At 49.5% G+C, this 18,675-nt stretch overlaps 1 protein-coding gene across 1 annotated transcript in view; it reads right to left on the minus strand.

The window, feature by feature from the left end:
* Positions 1-18,675, minus strand: part of LOC147712004 (calcium homeostasis modulator protein 2-like) — a 56,333-nt gene that overhangs the window by 10,429 nt on the left and 27,229 nt on the right. The gene's annotated exons all lie outside the window — the stretch shown is intronic.

Raw genomic sequence — 18,675 nt, forward strand, 5'->3', positions numbered from 1 at the left:
TAAGCAAGGCACTGGACTGGTGCTACTCAAAGACAACAAACTGATCATACCGCCTCCTCCAGTAATGGGGCAACAGCAGCTCCGGCTGGGGCACTTCCACGTCCCCTCTTGAAGGGCACATAATACATGGAGCTCTAAGGAAGCCTAGTGGCGGGACTTGTGCTCCTAGACACAAGAGGGACAGCGCGCCTCTAGAGGATTGGGTTGTTCTCACAAGCTAGAAGTGCCGGTAGAACATTTGTCAAGAAGAATTAAGTAAAATCAAGAAACGATCCAAAACTAATGTACTATATGCCAAATAAAGCAAAGAAGACATATAGGCAATTATTGTATGAAACAAGGGGAAAATGTAAGATTACATAGAATCCATCTCACATGGAAACTACACTTTCTGAAGACTTGGCTCTGGAGTAATCAACGCAGAATTTAAAGACAAAGATTCAGAAAAGTAAATGTTATTTAATAAATGGGGACCACTCGCATCCATTCTGCTCGTGTTTCAGTGTGGCCTTATTTATTAGCCTTTACAGTTTGGTAAAGCACGTATTAACTTCTCTAACCACAAGATAAGGAACAAAATCGTATTTTTTCATTTAAACTACCTTCTCGTTTGAACTTGGAACACGAATGATGACCCAGCGGTAGGAAACCTCAAGGAGAACCATTTCAGTGTCTTCCTGAATCAATCCTAGAGGTGTGACCATTCTTCTACAGTCAGGGATTTAAAGGACAGATCTAGGAACTAAGGTTATCAGAGAAAAGAGAAAAAAGTAAACTGTGTTGGAAGCTCTCCGGTATCTATGTTTTACCCTCCCTAAAGCAGCTCTGAGGTCAGACAGGGCCAGGGTGTGCAGGGAGGATTCTGGGTGGGTGTGGACAAACAAGGCGCACACTTCTTCGGGAAAAGCACACGTCCAAGGAAAGGGGGGTTTGTATTATTTATACCTGGCATTGTCTCCTCTGCACAGAGAGGCGTCGCACCCATGTGCTTTGGGCAGAAGGTGTAACAGGTGACGTGGGTGAGCGCACACACAGGAGATATCCAGCAGGACGCCCCTCGGAGCTCAGCCATGCAGCCAGCGGGAGATCCCACAAGTGTGGGCTGGGAAGGCCCATCCAGCTCTCCATGACACTAGCACGGCAACCTTCGGCGCTGTGTCTAAATAAATAACATATTTTGTAACTCACAAGGGCTCCAGCAGCGGTTCAGCGGACACTATCATCCCAAACACTACGGGAACGAAGAGTAAAACACAGAGCTACCCTGAAAACAAAGCCGTCGAGTCTTTGTAGCTGGTATTTATATATAGCGCTTACTCCCGCTGACGAGGCGCCACAGCGCTTTTCGGCGAGTAGTGCGAACTAAAGTGTAATTCTTCTGGTGGCGCGGCCTTGGGCATGGTCCAGGCGTGAAGGGGCAGGTAGACAAGATAAAGGACCCCGATAAAGCCACCCTAAACTGCTGATGTCCGAACTGGGCTGCCAGACCAGTTTTAAATCCGTGCCAAGTCCGCTCTTTCCCGCACATTGGAATGTTTATTCCACAGACCATCGGGTAGAAAGTTTCTAGTTGTTGAAGTCTTTATCATGGGGTAAAGACGAGTGGCTCTCCTCACAGAGTGCTTGTGTCATGTGCCAGGGGGCATGTCCTGGGACTGGGCACCGAGAACAGCCAGTCTGGCAACAATGCGAGCCCGCTTATAAAACTGGTTTAATCTCTCACCACCTTCTGCCGATGGTGTGGGGGCACTGAAAAACTAGAAACCGTTTACTAAAATATCACACGGACAGCGGGAGGGGGGCGGGTGAACGGGCTCACGGACAGCGGGAGGGAGCGCACACACAGGAGATATCCAGCAGGATGCCCCTCGGAGCTCAGCCATGCAGCCAGTGGGAGATCCCAAAAGTGTGGGCTGGGAAGGCCCATCCAGCTCTCCATCACACTAGCACGGCAACCTTCGGCGCTGTGTCTAAATAAATAACATATTATGTAACTCACAAGGGCTCCAGCAGCGGTTCAGCGGACACTATCATCCCAAACACTACGGGAACGAAGAGTAAAACACAGAGCCACCCTGAAAACAAAGACGTCGAGTCTTTGTAGCTGGTATTTATATATAGCGCTTACTCCCGCTGACGAGGCGCCACAGCGCTTTTCGGCGAGTAGTGCCAACTAAAGTGTAATTCTTCTGATGGCGCGGCCTGGGGCATGGGCCAGGCGTGAAGGGGCAGCTAGACAAGATAAAGGACCCCGATAAAGCCACCCTAAACTGCCGATGTCCGAACTGGGCTGCCAGACCAGTTTTAAATCCGTGCCAAGTCCGCTCTTTCCCGAACATTGGAATGTTTATTCCACAGACCATCAGGTAGAAAGTTTCTAGTTGTTGAAGTCTTTATCATGGGGTAAAGACGAGTGGCTCTCCTCACAGAGGACAGCGGGAGGGGGGGGGGGGGCGGGCGGGCACACGGACAGCGGGAGCGGGGACAGAGGGAGGGGGGGTGGGCAGGCACACGGACATCGGGAGGGGGGCGGTCAGGCACACGGACAGCGGGAGGGTGGTCAGGAAACAGCCAGCAGTACAGGGACAAGACGAACAATGAACACAAACATCTGTGGTAACAAAAAAAAAAGTACACGCCCACAGTGGCCACGTCTTCATGACGTTGCGGAGAGGGAAAGAATCGGCGGAACGCCCACCAATCGCCTCGGGAAATGACGGACAGTTCTCTCTTCCAATGGCTAGCCTCCATTTATGGAGCTAGCCAATGGAAGAGAGAGGCAGAACGAAGGCCACACTGTTCTAACATTAGATTTCGCCTGCGCCAAAAAGCTGCGCAGTGCGCAGCTTTCGACGAGGCGAAACCTAAAAAGCGCAAAAAAGGAAACTCCGGCTGTTTGCTTGCTTCGTGGATATCAAATCCGCTTTTGACAGAGTGAGCAGGAGCCAGCTCTGGAAGAAACTCAACGCATGGGGCTTGCCAAGCATAATACTCAACGCCATAATCTCTCTGTACACGGACACCTGGGCAAGAGTCAAGCTGGGCGATGGGTTGAGTACTACTGCAAGTATTCACACGCAAAGAGGCCTGAAACAAGGCTGTGTCTTTGCCCCCAGCTTATTCAACTTGTTTTTATCTGATATTGCACCACATATTGAAATACCAGATTCTCACCCCCCGAAAATGCCCAATGCATCAGTTGCCATCCTACAATATGCAGATGACATAGTCTTGCTGAGCCAAACTCCCATTGGTTTCAAGAGATCAATAAATAACCTTGTAGCCTAGTTAGACAAGGAACAACTGGAGCTAAACAAAGATAAACAAAAACCGTCCGCCTAGTGGATTGTAAAGAACCTAAGTTCAAATGGACGGCCAAAGGGGCAAATGTTGAAGAACTTAGCTCATATAAATACCTGGGCATAATAATCGGGCAGGGTGCAACTCATAAAGAACATAAATTGGCACTGAAAGCCAAGGCACAATCATTAACACCTTGGCTGCTAGGGGGTTTTCCAATCCTGTGCTGCATTCTTGAGATTCCCATTGTTCATGACAAAGCCAGCTCGTCATAAGCACAGCGCAGGTAAAACCCATGACGAGCTGGCTTTGTCATCAGCACTGAAGGGGTTAATCTACGCATACAGACTATTACGTAAAAAAATGGACTGCCCGAATTACTCTCATTTGATAAAAGTAATGGCCGTCCAAATCCAGCCCAGTTTGTCCTATGGCTTGGCCCCTTGGTGCGGTAAAGAAGTGCACTTACTGAACGAGCTGCAGACAAAGATCTACAAAGCCGTCTTTGACCTACCAAATTTGCCTCACCTTCGCAGTTCAGATTGGAATTCGGCCTCCAGCATCAGAAGTTCCGGGGAATGAGCGGCTTTATAAAACTTTGTCATACATTTCGCTCCTCAGACCCGGGCACTCTGAATAGTTTATGCTGGGATGAAATTAAGCTCATGGGGGATCAGGAAACACCTAACTCCTGGGGAAGCTTTTTGAGAGACTCTCTGGCCGAGATGGATCTACAAACAGCATGGGACAAAGGGTTGGACAGAGGAAGGGTTTGCAAAATAGTAAACATCGCAACCAAAACGAAATCCTGGGAGGACAAAAAGGCGCTCACCAAGCGGCGGCACGGGTGGACAGTCATAAACTCTTACAGATTTTCAAAGCCACAAGCATACTTATCTGCCCATTTTAGCTCACAGCTAAAAATGAGCTTTATAAAGTTTCAAATGGGTGCGCATGTCTCAAAGGACTTATACCCACTGTGGAAAAAGGCCTTCAAATCAGAGTCCTGCCGACTATGCGGCTTCAAAAAAGAAACCTTAATCCATCTAATATGTATGTGCCTGTCCAGCCATCCAAGACCAAAGGAGACAGTACTTGAAATCAATTTTTAATGATCTGAACATTCGGTCCAGCAGGCAAGCGGTGATACGCTGGTTAGAGGGCACGTCGAACATCCTGGCATGCCGAGGAGTTAAATACATGAAATTAGTTAGCAGACTTCTACGGCAAGCCGACGGAGATCCTAAATAAAACGTGTATAATGACATTAACATCCTCTCTAAGGGGTTCACACTCTGTTAACTCTGCTGTTCCGAGTTCAAAAGTCGCCAACGCAAGATCTTTTACCTCTGAATTTTATTGCTATGTACCTTTTATAAAAAAAAGTGATGTGTATTTTTTTACAGAACGATAATGCTATTGCCTATGTAATTCTTTTATCTGTTCCAGGGGGGTATTGTAATGATTTTAATTAATCAAACAATAAAAACAAACTTGAAACTTGAAACTATTGGTTTGCTGAGATAGGGTGAGTTTATAATCAATCAGCACCCCCAGATATTTGCCTTAAGGACTGGTTTTGGCAGCTCCCCCAATTCCGCCGGCCACCAAATATTGTCCCAACTGAGTTGCATATTCCCAAAGATCACCACTTCGGTTTTCTCAGAATTTACAGTGCTTTCCCAACCACCTGTTTATTTCCACCATGCAGTTTTGAAACTGCAGAAATAGGGAGGCTTGATCTGTATACGCTGCCACCACAATCTGGGTGTCATCAGCGTATGAGGTGAGACTAAAACCGAAGTCTTGTGTCAAAGGTGCGAGTTCTGATACATAAACTGAAAAAAAAACTTAAAAAGTGTTGGGCTAAGTGACGAGCCCTGTGGGACTCCACAAGAAAGGGCATAAGCTGTTTATTTAAACTGGTCCAGCGTCACTGTTTGTCTTCTATCCCTCAGAAAGGAGGATAGCAAGGTCAGTGCCAGACCCTTAACCCCTAACATTTCTAGCCGCCGTCAGAATAGGTTGTGATTCACAGTGTCTAAAGCTGCCGACAGATCGAGGAGGATGAGGGCAGCAGCCCCCCCCCCCCCCCCCCCCTCCGTCCATCACCCTCCTGATCTCTTCGGTGGTCTTGACTAGTGCTGTTTCTGTGCTATGTTCTGTTCGAAACCCGAATTAGGAGGGCTCATGGACGTCATTTTCCTGTATGAACTGAGCTAAATGTTTTTCATTATTTTCTCCACTATCTTGCCTGGGATGGGCAGCCGGCTATCGGGTGATAGTTGTTGGGATTGGAATCGTCCAGGTTATTTTTTTTTTAACAGTGGCAATATTGACGCGTCCTTCCAAGGAGCTGGAGAAATACCACACATGAACAGATTATAAAACATTTCTGCGAGTTGTGGACTCTTTCAGGAATGCAGGTGGGCATGGATCACATGGGGATCCAGATTTAATTTATTTGATGTGTTTTTCCACTAGTTCAGGAGTAACCTGTGAGAAGCAGTGAAAGATCTTACCACTAGGGTCTACACATGGGAATAACTCATTAGGAGCTCGAACAGGAGCTACTTCAAAAGATTCTTAGATGTCTTTGACTTTATTTCTGAAGGCCTCTACAATGACCTCGCAAAAACTGTTGTTGTGCTTAGTGCACATTTTCTTAGGTAGAGAGGAAAGCTTCTATACTACCCCAAACCGTTCTTTAGATGAACTCTTGGCTTTCTCAATCTGCCTGGAAAAACAGGCCTTTTTTCTGCAATCAGTAAGGTTTTGTATTGATTTTGTGCAGATTTATAGATGTTTTTGTCTGCTATATCATATTTGGTTCTTCAGCGTCTTTCAAGACTGCAACATTTTTGTTTTTCCTGACGTAGGGCCTTGGTAAACCAGGGGGCGGTGGAGAATTACGGTTCCCTGAAATTTTACCGGTGGTTACTGTGGCCCTAATGGCCTTTTTTAGCCAATCCGTATATTTGTTAATTGCTAGGTCAGGGGGATTATTAAAAAGTGGTCGTGTCCTGTTCAATTGGCAGTGAAGCAGGTCTTTATTAACCTTGTTCCAGGCATTATATGTTAATGAGTGGGATTTAATTACCCCTTCCTTCTGGACTTTGGGGATAGTGTAGTCAAATGTAATTAAGGAGTGATATGACCATGTGAGAGGGTGAGTATTTTTTACTATTAGGCCAGGTGTAGATGTAAAGATGCCATCAAGTGTGTGTCCTGCCTCATGTGTGGGCTTGAGCACCATCTGAGATAAACCTAGTGTCCCTATGGTCTCGAGGAGAGAGATAGTGTCCTTATCCCCTCTATCTTCTAGGTATAGATTGAAATCGCCTAGAATGGTGAACTCATTGGCGGAGAGAATAAGCTCCATGAGAGCATCTACATTGTTAGTAAAAGTGCTTCTGGCGCCTGGGGGCGATAAAGTAGTAAGCCCCTAAATGTGTTTTTAGCATTTGCTTCTAAGGCAAAGTAAAGAGCTTCATAGTAAGGGGTGGAAGCTGGGGCAAAAGTAGTTTTGAACTTTTCCCAGTATATAACAGCCACTCTGCCTCCCCTCTTAGTAGGCCTATCTACCCTAAACAATAGAAATCCATGAGGGGCTTCTATCACAAAGTCCGGGTCAGAGGCCGAGTCAGCCATGTTTCTGTAAGAAACAGAGCATCAAGCTTGTATGTGGACATAATGTCTGCTACTTCATACTTGTGTTTGGCAAGCGATCTAACATTGATGAGACCACAGCCTGCTTCTATCAAAGCTAGGGAATCTAAATGCTTTGTCTCACAATTATTTCTAAAGGGTTGAAGTGCCTTAACCATCTGTTGCAGCGGGCGTTCTTCGTACTTGTGATCTGCACGCTTTTGCTGCTAACTTGCTGATGGCATATGTCATGTAATGGTCTATTAATTGTTTATATAAAATTTCAAACAACAACCTTTGTCTGTCATTCTGTGAGACTGCTTCAGCAGTGATTATTGAACTTGAATAGCAGTGACGGATCCAAACGGGGGGCACTTAAGTCCTTATAGGTACTACACCACTCCCAGTCATATGGCACGCCTTTCTGGTATGATCATTTAGGATGGGTTTACGCACTGACACCCGAATTCACTGTTTAATGGCTGCCTCCGAGCTCTGCAGGTAAATCAACAAAAGAACAAAACAAAGGGTTGAGCGCCTTTGTGTGGGAGAACCAAAGAATCAAAGCCAGACTTGACCTACTTGCAATCAGCATCGGATTGGTAACGCAGGCACTTGGGCAAAGCCCGAGGGGCCGGTATCCAAATTCCAGCTGTGGGCTGCTTTTTTGAGCAGCTTGGGGTGCCGATTTGGGCGGTTTCTGCATTGTTCGATTTCGTTAGCGGCCCAGTGGGCACCTGAGTGGTGTTTCTGGAGGTAGATGATCGTCCATTACCTCTCTTTTATCAACAGGCAGAGGTGTCATTCCCTTTTTCTAGCTGGGCCGGCCCATTAATATATCCAGATTGAGCGGGGGCAGGGGACCCGAGCAAAAGTGGCCTCACTTGTTTTCAGATGTGTTTTTTACCAGTGAAAAATAATCTGTGCATTTTTTTAAGCCCGCACCCCCCCATTTTTATAAAATTTCGCAGAACCAGTGGTTTGCGGAACAGCAATATTCAAATGTGGGCCACTTTTTTTTTGCGTGCCCGGGCCGATTTTTAATCCCAATCCAACCCTGCTTGCAATACCTCATGCCAAACACTTTATAGTGCTGTGAATCTTACACAGACAAGGGTCAGTGCAGCACTAGCAGACAAAGAGCTTAGGCAGGACTGACGGCGTTTCCATGAATGTGGACATTCCAGCCTTGCGGAAGGACCGACTGTGCCTCGAGGCCTGCACTCTTCTCTTAGCCTTCAGCCTTAAACTGCCTGTAACAAAAGTCTTTGCGTAACTGTGACTTTACACTTGTAAACTATGTACCCATCGAAACCCACTTCAACAGAATGAAGTCAATCTGTATTGTAACTATTGTTATATTGAGTGCCATGACGCTCATCGGGTCCAGTAAATACTGTAGAAAATTCCACAATAAAATAATAAGACAAAAGTAAAATAAAGAGAACCCAGTGCACAGGGCTGGAAATACACAGTATGCGTGCACCACCTTGCATTATGTGGGCCTTGTTTTACGCATCGTAGTGAGAGTAACACCAGCGACGGGCATGATGGGGGACCTGCGCTTACAATGATCAAAAAGCGGTTGTACCTATTGACAGTACTGGTTTTAATCCTGTGGGTCTGGAGCGCCCAGACCCTAATGCTGTACTGTGAACTGATGGTGGGTGGGAAGGGGGTTCAAATTCACCGAGTTGTGGGGCATATTATCAAGGGTGGCGATAGGGAATTTTTGCTGCTTTAGCGGCCGTTTTCAGCCGCTAAGCGGCGATAATTCTATCACCCTATTAGCAAGCTGTCGCTAACAGCAGTTAGCGACAGCTTTTAGGTGATAGCGAGCGGTTTGGGGCCCGCTTTGCATGTTAGCGATATTTATCGCTAATGACATGCAAAGTGGGCGTACCAAAACTGTTAGCGACTGAAAACAGTCACTAACATCGCTATCTCCTATTAGTAAGGCAGGCGTAGCAATGGAAATATTTGCGCTAAGCGCGAATATTTCCAAATACTTACACCTGCCTAGGCCAGTTCTTAGCCATGTTATCCAATGGGAGGTGGATAACATGGCTAAGAGCATTTCGTCGCTAATGCGTGAATATCGCTGTATTCTCAGCGATATTCACGCATTTCGCCGCTATCGCCGGAAAATGTATCGCTTTGGAGATAAACGTTGCTAATAGCACGTTATCTCAACGATAAATTCCGACGATGCTCAGAGACAAAAAAATCGTCGCTAAGCCTATTTATCGCTACTTGTTGGTAATATGCCTCATGTCCTGATGCTGCGCTGTGCGATGCTTACTATCACTGTTATATTTGTTTACTTTTCTTGCAATAAAAAGATCTTTAAAAAAAAAAAGCTATAGTAGAAACACCTTCCATGTGTTTCCCAAATGAAATGGAGTTAGTTGGCCCTTTAGTCTCTATTCCGACCTAGATTATCTCCTGTCATTTCATTTGTGCTAATCAAGTCTGTCTGCAAAAGGAAGGTCACAGGTTTTAATTTTGACCGATTCGGGTGTTCATCCTTTGGAACGTGTAAAAGTTTATTTTCACATCGGATCGAAATGGAAAACGCTGCAGTGATCGACACTACATAACAACCCGCCCCCCCCTCGCCCCCACACCCCCGAGATTCCGCGATTTGACGCACTTTTTACACAACCGCCCTCAAAAATTGGAGACTTATGATCAGATTTTTTTGGGTTGACAAGATATTTTCTTCCCCATGTTCCTAACTTTTGGGAAACGAGGACATATTGTGGCCATCTTGTGGGTGTACACAGGCACAAACTGAGGCTGGGCACCTGGTTGGCAATGCTGCTCCAGGTCAGGAGGCCCTATAGAATAAGCTGGGGGCATGGTTCTAAATTAGTGCCAGGAGCTAGAGGTGCCATCGGAAAACACAATATTTTGTAACCTATAGACTAGTGGTCATTTTGAGTGGTAAAAGTAAAGTATTGACAAAATCTTACTCATGAAAACCTCTACTGTTAAAGTGAACAATTCTGATGGAGCCACAATTCTTGGAACCCAGTTATTCCTAGGTATACGGTAAACTAACTATTGGTACAAAGAAGATGGAGGCCATTAGAAGGAAGACAATACGGATGTGGGAGTAGCATGTAACGATCCTGTTTCTCACTGCCAGAAATGGCCCTGCTACTGAGTAAAAAAGTCAAGTTATTTTCTCAGGCTCTCTGTAGCGCTCAATTCCGATGAAATATATTTTCTCTTTAGCGTCGCTGCTCCCAATCTTATTCCCTGCCAACTTTACCCTAAGTATCGTTTTCAAAGTGACCTAGTGTCCTCTCTTCATAACTGTTCTCTATGCTTTCCTTTCGCTTCACTGTTCATATCAGAGCAGTCTCTCTCCCGCACTCTGTCGAAGAACAGTCAGGGTACAGTGCACCCATCCAACATTCAAAATAAAAGTTATTTGAGCTCCTACTATCTTTGCCCCAAGGGGACCAGGAAAACAACCAAACCGACCACCATGAGGGGCGGCAAGACTCTCATTTACCCCTTCGCGGGGGAGGGGGGGTGAGTGCGGCGATTTCATGCTCGTGACGGAACCACGCAGTCATGAGTCACGGCGGCGTGTGCTCATGAGGGTGTGGTTCCGTCACGGCCCCGCCCGCTCACTAATTTGCCCGCACAGGCGGGGAATTAGCACTGCGTAGGAAGTGCAGCAGCTGCATGACGGAACCACGCCGTCATGAGCCCGTGGCTCATGACGGCATGGTTCCGTCGTGCACACGCAAGGGGTTAAGGAGTAATTTCTCCGCTACTTTACTGAAAATTAATATATATATATATATGGAGATGTAAGTTTCCTTTCAGGGATATCATTATGAGTTCCTTTGTGATCACTGGGGCAGAGTTGTGATTTCTGGTCAGACCATCACTCAGTAATATTTGTATAAGATTTACCATATGCCTACTTGACTATGGAAAACGTACTCCACTACCACAAATTTCTCCACCCACTATGATCCTGCGTCTAGGGTGCCTATGGAGACGTCACGTCACCCCTCATGGAGCTGGGAGGCAGCAGTGCCCGGCAGGGGTTCATACATGGGCACTAGAACATCCCAGTGAGAAACAGGGCCCCCCTCCTACAAGATTATGATTGGAGCGTTGCTTCCGTAGAGCAGCAGAAACTTGAAACATGCCTTTTTCAAATTGGAATACAGGCTCCACTGATTTAAGGCTGAAAGGGAATGATTTCGAGTAAAATAAAGTGCTGCAATAATGCCGGAAAATTTTTCATTTATGTGCCGCAAAATGTGCAAATCTATGCCACAATATTCTGGGGAAGTCTGTTTAAAACCCACGCTTATATTGAGGATGACATTAATCCTGGTCTGCAACTTCACTTGATATTTCAGCACTGGAATTCTCCCTCTACTCCTAAAATGTTGCTCAGGCTCTTCTGACTGCTGCAGCATCAGCCAAGCCAGTACTGGGGCAAACAGTATTGGTGATGCAGTTGTTTTGACATGCACCCCTTTCCAAACAAATTCTCTACAACCCAGAGAGGCCAGTAAATGAACCCCAGTGTCAGATCACTGCTGTGCCAGTGCACCTCAACACGAAGAGCCCAAATCCCCAAAACAAGCGCAAGTTGCAGACATATTGAACATTGGCTTTTATAATGAAACCGATTTTGGACATATAACAACTTACACATCAGAAAAAACTGCTGCAAGTGAGTGGTAAGCACAAAGCGATTCCCTAGCTCTACATATGCATATCGAAATAAAGTGTAAAGCACTCATGTTTGGCTTTATGGAAATGTGTTTTTTTGTTACTCTCCCTTTCCCCCGAGAAATCGCCCCTGTATTCCCTATGAAAATTTGGATATTTGATGGAATTTCCAGAACTTCCAGGAGCACACACATCTAGCTCTTTCAGGACAAACATTGATATGTGAAGGGGGTTTGGGTGGCTGCTGACCAGAGGAAGTTTGCCCCCTGGACAGATTGATAGGGTGGTGCATTCCAGCGGCTTCCATTTGGTAATTAGGCTATGTTTATAGCCCAAATGTAGCCCAAAATATATTTTGGGGGTCAAGTTGGGCTACCAGCCACCATTTTAGGTTCAGGTGACCTGGTGGCTGGTAGCAGGCAACTTAGCTGTAGCAAAATTTCTAGAACCTTATAAGTCCCTGAGGAGGAAGATTAGGTTGTACTAATATTAGTTTAACTGGAACAGTTGACTTACTTCATATGGTGTCAAATGATGCATGAGTGGCTGCGGCTTTGCGGGTGCTAAGGGAGGCCGAGAAGTTAGATCTTATGCTGGGAGGGGAGGTGGATGCCGCCCTGACCCGCACCAACCCGCCAAGTGTCTGCTGGAGCCGCGGCGGCCATTGCCGCGTACTCCCCGCCAAGGAAATGGTGGGAGGAGGGGGCCACATTTGAGTAGGTGAGTGTAGGGGCCGCTCCTTGAACAGAGGGGCTGCCTCTCAGGGTTCCGGATGGAGAAGGGCAGGTTCTCTGGTGTCGGCCAGGCCGTGGCGTGGACAGGGCTGGAGGCTGTAGGTGGAAGGGGCAGGAGCGAAGTGGAGGGGGGCATGGAGTAGGCCAGCATGGATAAGGTCCATGTAGCAAGGTCCGCGCTGACAGTCAGCGGCAAAGCAGCCTGCCATGTGGTATGCCTGTTTACAGGGACACCAGTAAAAAAAAAAAGGAGGAAGGGGGCGGCATCAGAGCAGCAACACACATTTGGTGGCACGTGGAATGGGAGGGGTTTGTACACAAGCATGATGGGAGGGGGGAGCAGAGAGGGGCCGGGTAAGGCGGAGGGAGTCCCTAGCAGCCAGTGGGAGGGGAAAGAATGGCAGAAGGCCTACAGGCAGCGCGGGGAGGAGTCGAGAACACTACACAGTGGAGTGGTCCCACAGCTCTGTGAAGGACAGGGCAGACTGCGGGGGGTGAAGTTGGACATATTTGAGCACTGGGAGGAGATCACGAGGGGAGTGCAGAGCATGACATGGTGGCCCAGGTGGACACATACATAGGTTGGGGAGGTTTCCTGTATTGGGGTCTATAGGGGAGGAGTGGGAGGTTTCTTCCAGAGGAGGTGGTAGGGGAGGCAGCGGGAGGTGGGTGGGGCCCCACATCCGCAATAGTGGTGGCTATGCTGGAACAGAGTGGGGAGGAGGATGTTTTAGAAGAGGGCGGCTTGGTAGATAAGGATTTTGGGGTCGTCGGGCCAGCCCCATCTTGGGTGGCATGCGGGTGGATTGGCGGAAGGAGTGGGTTCGCAAATCGCGTGAAGGCATTTCAAGTGTGGGTGAAGGATTTTTGGGGTACAGAAGAGGTCTTCAGGTCAGGCGCAGAGTGCCAGCACACCAGTCCTGTTAGCTTTCATTCAGGTGCAGAGGTGGTGCAGCGTTTCAGACTTAGTAGAGCTGGGTGAAGCTCATCAGTACCTAAGGGGAGAAAGGGCTGGGCCCAGCATTGTTCGCCTGACAACAGCGGAGGATGCTGGCGTGGCCAAAGTACGAAGGTCCTGGATGACCACGTTGGCTCCAGCAGCTGATCAGTCTGGGACTGCCTCTAGCACACGAGAAACAGCAAGCAGGCGAGTGGCGCCAGTGGATCTGAAGGGACGGGTTAACTTGTCCCCCTGGGCCACGCGTTGCACTACGACTGGGTCCATTACTGAGTTGTCCAGTATGTTAAAGGAGCGCAAGGAACAGCCAAATAAGAGTGCAAAGGAGGAGCAGCCACTGGCGAGGAAGACTGCAACTGCACGGACACCAGCCTTCGCGCTAGGTAAGGACAAGGAGATGGGGAATGCACCAAAGATTGTATCCACAGACGTGCATACTAGCAGATCGTTGGTAGGGGGAGGGGGAAGCTGGGCAATACATGATAGATGTGGGAGTAGGTACTGAAAAAAAGACAGCGCTCACGGTCAGTGCAGTGGCAAAGGCAAAAAGGAGGGCTCATGGGTAGTTACCTGGGGGGGCGTCAGATGTGGCAGGTGAGAGGAACGAGGGACCTGAAAGCAAGGATCTTAAGATAAAGAAATTGCCCAATATGGACAAGACTACACCACTGCGGCCTCATTTAATGTTTGCCACGAAAGAGTGAATTTGAAAGGGGGAGTAACTCGAGATGCTAAAACTCCTGCATAAACAGGTGCGATCGAAGGAGGATTCACAAGAGGAGGAGTGCGAGTTGCAAAGAAGCCAAGGGTACCCCTCACAATAGAAAATTGGACCGCAGCATTTCTAATTTATGCCAGCGTATACTGCGTGAAATATCCAGAGCGATGCGTAGGCATGGTCAAATACATGGATGTGGTAGAAAAGCCCAACTGAGATGGGGAGGGGGTGAAGAGTGGGTGCAATACGACAAGGAATTTAGGGCACAGTTTGCCTGGGATTCAGAGGCCAAATGGGGGGAATAGACTCAGACCTCTGGCAGCAGACCATGAGGGCCGCAAAGCTTGGTAAGACCATCTTTACAGAAAGTGGTTTGCTAATAGTGTATTGCCCCTTTCGGGGACGTCCCACTTGGCGTGGATTGGGAGGGGCACTGAAGACGCAACCAAGGGGCACCTGTTGGGATTTTAATAAAGGGATGTGTTAGAAAGTGGTTCTGACATTATGGGCCGCCCTGATTTTTCGCTTTTTGAGCACCTAATTATTGAGCTTTTACTGTGGGGGAGCCTCATAAACTCATAATGAAAGACACTGCATGGGGATTTTACTGGCGCCCCCTGGCTTGACCAGGCCACTGCGCAGCAGCTGGAGTAAGAGACAACAGGCTGGTTACATGCAGACACAGCTATACATGTGTGTGCACACATGTAAGGGCTGCACAGGGGTGATTCCTAGCGTGTGCAGTCCAGGAGCAGCTACAAAGTGAATGGTGTGACATGACTTATGCAGAATTGGGTGGTGGCATGGAATAGGCCTTATACACTGGGAAGGAACATGCCAGGTAAAGTCAGTGTGTTTTACTGTTTTTCACTTCATTATTCCCTTATGTGGGTGTGGAGACCATGGGCTAGAGTAACTTTCATAGGGCCTACAGATTCCAGACATGCACTAAAGTCCACTGTAACAGATGTGAGAAGGAGTATTCTGCAGAGTCCAAAGTCATATTCGTACTGCTTTTGGGTCATCTAGAAATGTCACATTTCTTTGAGTTAGCCATAACCAGGGCCTGGCTGAGGGCTGACCTCAGCAGGATGGATTGATAACCTTTCTTCCACAAGCTAAGGCCTCCTCTCCACGAAGAGAAGATGGGTGGCGCTACAGGCTCATCCATCAGCAGCTATCACTGGGTGCCAGGCACCAGGCTGCACCAAGGCGGGAAGGCAGCAAGGGGGGGAAGGGGCTTTTTCAGAGACTATGTGGCAAAAGACCCAGGACGACGCCATTGTGAACAAACTCAGAGGCTGGGCAGGAAGGAGGGAGCAGGGGGAGTGAAGTGATGTGTCGCTATTTAATAGGACAAACAGAGACTTCCTGCCAGCCCCCTACTCAACTTTTAATCAATCAATCATAGCATTTATAAAGCGCACTACTTACCTGTGAGGGTCTCAAGGTGCTGGGGGTGGGGAATGCCACTACTGCTCAAAAAGCTAGGTTTTGAGGAGTCTTCTGAAGGTCAGCTGGTCTTGGGTCTGCCGTAGGTGGGTGGGGAGGGTGTTCCAGGTCTTGGCGGCAAGGTGGGAGAACGATCTGCTGCCGCAGGTCGCTCTTCGGATGTGGGGGACTGTAGCGAGGGCGAGGTCGGAGGAGCGGAGCTGGCGGTGGGGGTGTAGAAACTGAGTCGTTTGTTGAGGTACGCTGGTCCGGTGTTGTGGAGTGCCTTGTGTGCGTGGGTGAGGAGCTTGAAGGTTATCCTCATGTTGATGGGGAGCCAGTGCAGGTCTCTCAGGTTGGGTGTGATGGGGCTACGGCGAGGATCAGGCAAGCAGAGGTGTTCTGGATGCGTTGAAGCAGTTTCAGGAGTTTGGCCGAGACTCCTGTGTAGAGGGCGTATCCGTAGTCCAACCTGCTGCTGACTAGGGCCTGGGTGACCATTCTTCTCGTTTCGGTGAGAATCCACTTGTAGATCTTGAGGAGTATGCGGAGGGTGTTGAAGCAAGAGGAAGAGACGGAGTTGACCTGCTTCGTCATGGAGAGAGTGGAGTTGAGGATGACCCCTAGGTTGCGTGCGTGGTCGGTGGGTGTTGGAGCTGTTCCCAGTGCGGTGGACCACCAGGAGTCGTCCCAGGCCGAGGGGGTGGATCTGAGGATGAGGACCTCCTGGCTGAGTTCAGCCTCAGCCAGCAGTTCCTCATCCATTCGGCGACGGCCTTCATTCCTTCGTGGAGGTTGGTTTTGGCGGTGTGGGGGGTCCTTGGTGAGGGAGAGGATCAGCTGGGTGTCATTGGCGTAAGAGATGATATTGAGGTCGTGCAGTCGGGCGACATGGGCGAGTGGTGCCATGTAGATGTGCCATGTAGATGTTAAACAGCGTTGGGCTGAGGGATGAGCCCTGGGTTACGCCACAGATGATCTTGGTGGTTTCAGAGCGGAAGGGGGCGAGGTGGACGCTCTGTGTTCTGCCGGAGAGGAAGGAGGTGGTCCAGTCCAGGTCCTTATCTTGGATCCCGGCGTTGTGGAGGCGTGTGCGTAGTGTGCAGTGGCAGACTCTGTCGAAGGCGGCTGACAGGTCCAGGAGGATGAGGGCCTCGGTTTCTCCGTTGTCTAGCAGGGTCCTGATGTCATCGGTGGCGGCGATGAGGGCAGTGTTGGTGCTGTTGTTGCTCCTGAACCCGGACTGGGACGGGTCTAGGATGTTGTTTTCCTCAAGGTAGCGTGTCAGTTTTTTGTTGACGTCCTTCTTGATGACCTTCGCCGGGAGCAGGAATATGGGCCAGAAGTTCTTGAGATTTGTGGGGTCTGCCTTGGGTTTCTTGAGTAGGGAGTTGATCTTGGCATGCTTCTGGCTCTTCGGGAAGGTAGCTGTCTCGAAGGAGATGCTGATGGCCTTCCGGAGTTGGGATGCAATGGTGGTGCTGGCTTTGTTGAAAATATGGTGCGGGCAAGGGTCTGACGGAGAACCGGAGTGGACAGAGTTCATGATCTTGACTGTGTCGTCTTCGTTTATGTTGGTCCAGGAGAGCAGGCGGCTGGTGCGGATGGTGTTCATGGGGTAGGAGGTCTCAGTGGCTGTCGGGCGGTCGTGGCGTTGAAGCTGTCGTGGATGTCTGTGATCTTGCGATGGAAGAAAGAGGTCAGCGAGTCGCACAGGTCTTGCGAAGGTGGGATGTCGTTGGTGTTAGAGCTGGGGTTGGAGAGTTCTTTCATGATGTTGAAGAGCTCTTTGCTGTTGTGTGGGTTGTTGTCTAGGCGGTCTTTGAAGGAGGCCCTTTTGGCGGATCTGATGAGGTGATGGTGTCTACGGGTGGCGTCCTTGTGGGCTGCGTAGCTGTCCGGTGTTCGTTCACAGTGCCAGTTCTTTCCTAGATTTCAGCATGTTTGCTTGGAGGCCTGGAGGTCTTCAGTGAACCAGCTGGCTTTCTTGCTGGTGTGGCTGTTGGAGGGTTTCTTGAGCGGGGCAAGGGAGTTGGCGCAGTCGTCGATCCACTGTCTGAAGTTGCGGGCGGCGGAGTCGGGGTCGGTGGGTGAGCTCTGGGTGAGGGTGGTGGTTAGCTGGTCTTCGGTGACTTTGCTCCAGCAGCGGCGAGGCATCTGTTGGGTGCGGTGGTGCCAGGCGGGTTTCTGAAAGGTGAAGTGGATGAAGCGATTGCCGGTCCAGTGGAGTTCGGTGGTGTGGTTGAAAGCGACGTTGGGGCCTGCGGAGAAGATGGGGTCAAGCGTGTGGCTGGCGGAGTGGGTGGATGTTGTGATGAGTTGTCTGAGTCTGAGGTTGGCGAGGTTGGCGATCAGGGTGGTGGAGCTGGTGTGGTTGTTGTTCTCGAGGTGGAAGTTCAGGTCCCCGAGGAGGATGTAGTCCGTGGAGGCGAGTGGCGCGTGTGCTGACGGAAGTCGGCGATGGAGTAGCTGAACTGTGGTTAGGGTCTGGGGGGTCTCTAGACGAGGGTTGCTCTGAGGGTGGTGTTGGGTTCGGTGTGGATCTGGAAGTGCAGGTGTTCGGCGATGCTGAGTGTGTCGTCTGTGTTGGTCAAGACTCTGAGAGTGTTCCAGACGATGACGATTCCTCCACCTACTCCGTTGAAGCGGTCCTAGCAGGTGATCTTGTAGCCTTCCAGGATGCCTATGGTGATGTCGGGTGCTGAGGAGGGGTTCAGCCAGGTCTCAATCAGGAAGGCGACGTCTGGGGAGGTTGAGTCGAGTAGGTCCCAGAGTTCAACGGCGTGTTCGTGGGCAGAGCGGGTGTTGAGAAGAATGCATCTGAGGTAGTTGGGTTCTTTCTTGGTCGGTGGGTTGGCGGGTCGGATGCTGGTGAAGATGCAGGTCCGGCAGGAGAAGGGTCCATGGGTGCGCTTCGGGGCGGCCAGGAAGCAGGCGTGTGGGCGTTGGGTGTTGAGTGCGTGGAGGGTGCTGGCATTGTTGCGGAGAGTGGCATCGTGGCGTCCGCGGGGGTCAGGGTTACTGGCGCTGGGCGCGGTCCAGGCACGGACGGGCGCTGACAGGCTTACCTTAGGCATGCCGGCTGCACGTGGTCGCGCAGCGGCCGGCATATATGGGGAGGTGGGAGCAGCTGGGAGGCGGGAGCGGGTGGCTAATGGGCGAGCAAGGGGGTGGGG

The sequence above is a fragment of the Lissotriton vulgaris genome, chromosome 5 (assembly GCF_964263255.1).
Source record: "Lissotriton vulgaris chromosome 5, aLisVul1.2, whole genome shotgun sequence".
Classification (NCBI taxonomy): Eukaryota; Metazoa; Chordata; class Amphibia; order Caudata; family Salamandridae; genus Lissotriton; species Lissotriton vulgaris.